Consider the following 7,062-nt stretch of genomic DNA (forward strand, 5'->3'; position numbering starts at 1 on the left):
ATTTTGGCTCCAATGTTCTTGAGAGAAGAGACAGAAACAGAGAGGGGGGGAGAGAGAGAGAGAGAGAGAAGGGAGAGGGAGAGAGAAATATACGTGACTTTTTTGTAAAATATAGTCTGTTCCGTGAGCATGTCTTTCAGAACAGTCTTCAGTGCAAGGTTAGACAAGTGTTGCACCGTCTGTCTGCTCAAACAGTACCACAAACATATTATTATTATTATTATTATTATTATTATTATTATTATTATTATTATTATTATTATTATTATTATTAATTCATTCAAGTTTAACTTTTGTATGCTTTAGATATATCCATTTGGTAAGTAATTTGTATGCTTAATTGTATAAAACCAAGTGGTTTCCAAAAGTGGAAGCAATGCTGCATTTTATATGCATTAAAAAATAAATCAATACATTAACTTCTTTTTGATATGACATTTATTTTACAACCAGAAGAACTTCAAATGACATTCAAAGCATCAGTGCCCGTCTGTTGTTGAATTGCGCAGTGCCCTCTTGTGGCGAGTACGATTACAGTACTGTATATAATCCACTGAAACAAATTGTATCATATATTCTCAGTCACGCATTAGCATATATATATATATATATATATATATATATAATAATATATATATATATATATATATATATATATAAACTAACTCTCGAGTTGATTATCTCGTGAACAAATTACAAACTAAACTTGAATAGTTATAGACCGTTTTGTGGTAACACTTGACTAATTGATTGAAGAACATCATCTGATTAATGCATGGCAGTTAGGAATGATGGTAATTATTATCTTACACACCCACCTCCCAGGTCACCGGCGAGCTATTCGAGAAGCTAACTGAGGAGGAGAAAGCCAGACAGGGCGTTGTTCGGTCGGTGTTCGGTTAAAGGGAAGTCACGAGTGTCGAGTCACGCCAGCACACCCCGCCGCGCTGTGCCACTTACAGCGGTCTCTAGCATCTCTGTCGCAACGCTATACCGAGTTTTAAGATGACCGGGTTTGCGGTGGCCCCTCGTGGAGGTCTGGATATGTGATGGACTATTCCAGTATGCTGTATTATTTATAGGATGGTATACATCTATTTAGAAATAGGCTATCAATGTTATTATTATTATTATTATTATTATTATTATTATTATTATTAGTAGTAGTAGTAGTAGTAGTATTGTGTTGTTACATTCTGTTGATTAATTATTATTATTATTATTATTATTATTATTATATTATTATTATTATTATTATTATTATCTTGCGGGTATACTGCTGTTCCATCTTTAATTAGTCTAGTCAGATCTGTCCGGCTCTTAACAAAAAAAAAAAACAATACAAACAAATAAATGTGCAGTTAAACCCAATCTATCCCTTAATTCATAAATCAACCGCACTGAATTCTTTGATTAATACTGATCGCGCAGAAACCGACCCATTCTTCAGCACGACCGCTCCACAGGATTACATCTCATTGCATTGCATCCCAGACGCGCCGCTATTTACGTGCTTTGATTTATAACAGAAGACTTTTTCTGACTCCTTGTTCTATTAACTAATACCAAAATACGGTGGTGCTAATAAGCCCGGTGCGTTAGTACCCGATCATCACACGGCGCGGTTCACAGTACTGAAGTGATCATAATAAGCAGCTGCAGCTTTCATGCGGTGATGTAGCCCTGTGCAATCCGGTTCGTTGGGTGTGCTTTGTTTTAATGTCTCATGAAACGGCAGGTTTGATATCGACTCAGACAATGCTTTAGTCTCTGGGCTAGACCGTTTAATGAGTGGCGTGGCTGCGTGCTTTTATAAAGGTAGCTGCACGCTGCTGCTGCTGTGCAATAAGTAAGCATTCACAGCGAGACCTCTGCAGAAACGTGTTCATGTTTGAACTGTCATCTCTTATATCCTGGTGGAATACAAAATGATGAATGTTAAATTACTGTTATGTTTTTGATTGTACTGCAGGTGTTAATAAATGCAGAAATATTATCTGAGGGCATTACAATGCTTCTGTGGTTTAGGCAAGGGCCCTGGAACTCCTGGCTTTGCATGGCTTCTATCATATAAAGGGGTTACAGTTTTGTTCAGTGGCGTTCAGCACCCCCACTTTAACAATTGTTCCAGTGCCACTGGGTTTAGGGTTATATACAATATATTACAATGCTGTGGTCGGTATTGCAATAACACAAACACATGTCTATGGGCCAGTCACTATGATCATGGGAATCTATAGGCCAGGGCAAGCTATCGCCTGTTTCTCTGTGTCTGGTCCACAGGCCGTGATGATTAAGGTCTGTATGGTCAAGGTTTGATCTCAGAGGTTAACGCCAGACCCAGATCCTCAGTGCTGTCTGCAGTGTATCACTGTGCCGGCTTCATGCCTCCTTGTGCATGCAGGTCACATATTGAAGAAGCAATACTTTCCACTCTCCCTTGCTCTTTGCCACACCCCTCTACTCTTAGTTATCTCTTTCCTCACCTCCACTGTTCCATACCTTAGTTATGTTGCTTTGTAGCCCCTCCCCCCCTTCTCTGTCTGTCTGTCTGTCTGTTGGGAGCTGTCCTCTGCAGTGCTGTCAGCTGACTAGTTCACACAGCTGTTTATTTTCTCCTTGTCTCTGGCACAATCTCTCCTCCTTCTCCTCTCTGGCTGGCAGCAGGGGGCAGTGTCTGTCTGAAGGTCACAGCCTGGTCCTGTGTGGAGGAATCACCTGTCAGCAAGCACAGTGTAATCAGGAGTGGATCTAAACGGCTATTCGATAGTAAGTGCCTTGTGGGGAGTTAGCCATGCTTCTTTCAAATTCAAAATGTTTGTTTTTCACTGGTTCCACAGCTAACTGCTCTGCAACTTTTTCACTCCACAGTATCACTCTGTGCTGCTCCTATGCATAACATGTAATCAGACAGTACCTAATAACATGCATTCTTCTTAAAATTATATATATAATTTTTTCTGTGCTTGTTGCGGTGAAGGACAACAGCCCTGGATGTGGTACAGCACAGTAACAGAGGCAGTATACTCTGCTATACTGTGTCATACTACCTCTACAGCATATGTAACTAACGCAGACTATGATTCAGAGCTGATAAAGCACAGTGACTATGGCTGGACCGCACAGCTGTTTCTTCAGCGATTAGGAAACTCTTCATGATGTGTAATTAGCTGCAGATAATAAGGAGGAATTTAACTTGCGATAGGAGTGAGTTAGCATTGTGCTTGAATTAATCTCGCTCAGCAGATAATACAGTGACATGCACGGGGCCAAATTTCTGTGCGGGTGACAACACTGTGGCAAGAAAAGGGTTAAGTTGATAGAGAAGCTATTCAAATGAGGGAGCCGCCAGCAATCTTGGGCAATTTTCTGCTCTGTGCTCTAAGGGTTCCTCCCACAAAGTTAATGTAACGCTTGCTTTTAATGCGTTATTTAGGGAGCCTTTGGTGGTGTGTAACTATGAGTGGAGATTCATTTAAAGCACCTGTTTATTTAAACAGTAAAGGTCCCAGTCCAATAGCCTGTAGGGGATTGATTCTGAACCACCTCCTTCCAGCTACAAGTTTTTCCAAATCTCAAAAATGCTCATTTGATTTTAGTAGAATCTGGGTGGAAACTGCAACAGGTATAAAAAAAAATAATCCCTGTTCTCTTAACTCACTAATTTTTGGTTAAATTCATTTGTTTCAGTCATCAAAACCTTTTTGTTTTGTTTTTAACTCAAAAAGTTTAACCCTGTCATGCGTTTTGGACACAAATATAAATCTATTTTTCATTGAACTTTTTTTTTTTCATTGCTTTATTGGAGAAAAACAACACACAGCTCATATGAAATCATCACGCACTTGTGTCTTCCATCCGTCCCTATATAAAGACTAGACAAGAGTACAGAAAACCATTGTGTACGAAGTGATTCTTGACAAGAACACTATTAATATAGCCGTGAGATTTCAAAATGGTACCAAGTTGTTCTTTAAATGCTCTACAAAAGGATCGGAACCTCGGAACCAGCGGCGATCATGCCAGAGAGATCGTTATGAAGAAGCAATTTAAACGTGATTGCCTTGCTCTCTAAATCAACCTTGATTGCTGTCTTTGAAAGCCAGACATCCATCGATATCCTATAAATGGGTTTTCTTTCACAGGGACACCTGTAATGCATTTCTCTGTGGCCTCTGCTGCAGCGCCATAACTTACTGATTTTTCCGTGACCTGGTGATATGGGACCTCTTGCTCCGTCCAGCTCAAAACCGCCCTTTAAATCTGGCTCCACATTTCTTCCATTATCAACCTGGATGGAAAGTAATGCTCATAGATTTCCTGCTGCTGTTTCTACTTTTAGACTCCCCTGCGATCCAAATGCTCCCCACCCCCCAAGCTTTCAATGCACATGAAGTAGGTGAAAAAATAGATGATGATTAAGTAGATTCAAGAAAATGCACAGAGTCCTTTTCTTCAATCAGTTGCCAGGTTTATTGAAATATGCAGGGAGTCTGGTCCCAGGTACAGGACAAACAACACTCAAAATTACAATGTTTGCGTGACATTAAATACCCTTCTGTATAGATGGTCCACCTCCCCTTTCTCTGACATTAACCAGTGGTCAAGGTAATTTAATTTATTGTGTGAGTGTTAATGTGTGTGTGTCTGTGTGTGTGGTCTAGTGTGACAACCTCTGAACTCAGTGCATTCTTCACACTCCTGGAGACAAAAGGTCCATACATCTGCCTTTTGTTATCTCCTTGCGACCCCCTTTGATGCCAGTGGGATTATCTCTTTTGATCTCTCTGAAGTCTAGAGCCTGTTCCCTTCTAGTCCACAGCATTGTTATCTCATTAGCTTGCAGTCATTGTTGGGCAGTTTGTAGACGCATCGTCTCTATCAGTGGTTAGCAGTACATGCAATTTGAACCAAACAGTCTGCTATCTGCAATATTAGTCTCTTTTCAGAAAAGAACACCAGTATAGCTCTGCTAGTCCACATGCGTAGCAAACTGCTAATCAATTCTCAATCCATGTTTTCCAACAGCACAGAATAAAGCAACTTGGCAAAACACATGGATTTCTTATTTCTTATTTTCTTTCATGTTCTGTTTCAGTTATCACATATCCTGGTTCCATGTTCATCTTGTACTGCAGTGTAACCATTAAGCTGCCCACCTGCACCGCACGCCCTTGCCTCTAGTGGATGCAAGAAATACATCGTAAAAACAAGTTCATAGACTCCAAGATTTACCATCCTGAACTTTACAGCCAAGTCATAAACCGATATTCAATTCTTAAATTAAAAACTTGACAGCAAACTTGCAACCTACACACTAACTGCTCTTTCAAGGGCTAGAGCTCTGCTGTACATGAGTCCTGTACAGAATCTGTTCTTGAACTGAACACAATCACTCCATCTGTCCACTGATGCTGGGTCAGCACCAAGAGAAACCATCTATCTAGACAGTTCACTTAGAACCAGGCCTCTGATCCAGTTTCCCAGCAGATTTGTGGCCCTTTCCAGAAATCAGATGCATTCTGTACAGAGCTTGTTAGAAGAAACAAGCAAGATTGAATCAGCCTGATCATTTTCCTTTAACAGCTGCATTCTGGCCTCTTTGGGCCACACCACTCACCAATTGCAGGGAAATAAGTGTTGAAGAAGCTGATCTATTACTCTCAGCTACTTCTAACAAATGAGTTCGCTCAGCTTGCCAGAATATTTTTTGTATAGCACCAAATCAGCTATAGACAATTTAAGACAATACATGCCAGGCAATTATACACCTTGAAAATCAATCATACCCCACAGGAGGATAACCTGGGGTGCAGGGTTGGAAGAAAGAAGTTAAAAAAAAAAAAAAAAAAAAAACACATCTCTCCTACTACATGGAAGATGCAAATGCATGATGACCTATGATATAATCCTTCCCATATAAATATAAAACTGGACAAAACAGAATACAATTTAATTAAATATATTGTTTCCAAAACTAATGTTTTTAAAGTTATTGTCAAGATTTAAATCATGAAGGGGCAAAATATAAAATATTGCACTGCAGTTGTATATACACACACTTACAAAAAAAAACTGTTTGACTCTACCGATCGTCTGGATTTCATGCAGACACTTAAAGTTTCTACATTATGAATAGGCAAAGCACCCTGTCCAAATACAGCACACTATAAACCTGAACCCTGCAATATTACAGGCTTTACCAGAAATCTGAATTCCTGAATACTGCCCAGTATTTTAATTTATTAAAATCATTGTTTTCAGATTGTCATCTGCCGTCAAAGTTGAATTTATGTACAACTGTCAAAAACAACAAGTGTAATTCTGGTGGCCAGTTGAAATAGAACTTCATACTGATTTGTTGTTTTCTGGAAAGGATGGTTAGCAGATTGAAAAATCCTACTGCAAATGTGTCCCCCCTTCTGGATATTTCATCATACAAGACAAGAGGTTTGTTTAATACAAGCTGCACTTGAGGGCAAACTCCCACCCCCACCCCACACTTAATTTCACCTTTAAAAATAACCCTTTATCAATAGGCCAGCTGCATTTTAAAAACCATGCAGCTCACCTCAGTCAAAATACACTGAACAAGATTAAACTTAAATGTGACAAGTGCAACTGAATCCATCATCAATACAAATATCACTCTTGCAAATATGAGCTTTACACTGATGGACAGACACATCAAGTTATGAACACAAAGGGTAAAAACACTTCACACAGGATTACCATTTTATATATCAAACCAAGTTTGAACCGCTATAAAAGACTGTACTTTGCACCACACAGTTGTACTTTGTTAATGTGTAATTGATGTACACAAACGGACTTGCTATTCAAGCTTTAACACACAAGGGGGCAGTAGACCATTACAATTTGGAACAAGGACCAGTGCTGGGATGAAAACACTGGTTTTTTCCTTTCCCAAACCAGTCTGGAGAAAGCTGAACAAGCATGAACTATGTGGATAGATCTGGTTCCTGTTTTAAAAAGGATGACATTACTAAAAATGCAGTCTTCTAGGATCCTTTGTTCATTTGGATGCCCATTCAAGAGATC

This window comes from Polyodon spathula, chromosome 26, assembly GCF_017654505.1.
Source record: "Polyodon spathula isolate WHYD16114869_AA chromosome 26, ASM1765450v1, whole genome shotgun sequence".
In the NCBI taxonomy this organism is placed as follows: Eukaryota; Metazoa; Chordata; class Actinopteri; order Acipenseriformes; family Polyodontidae; genus Polyodon; species Polyodon spathula.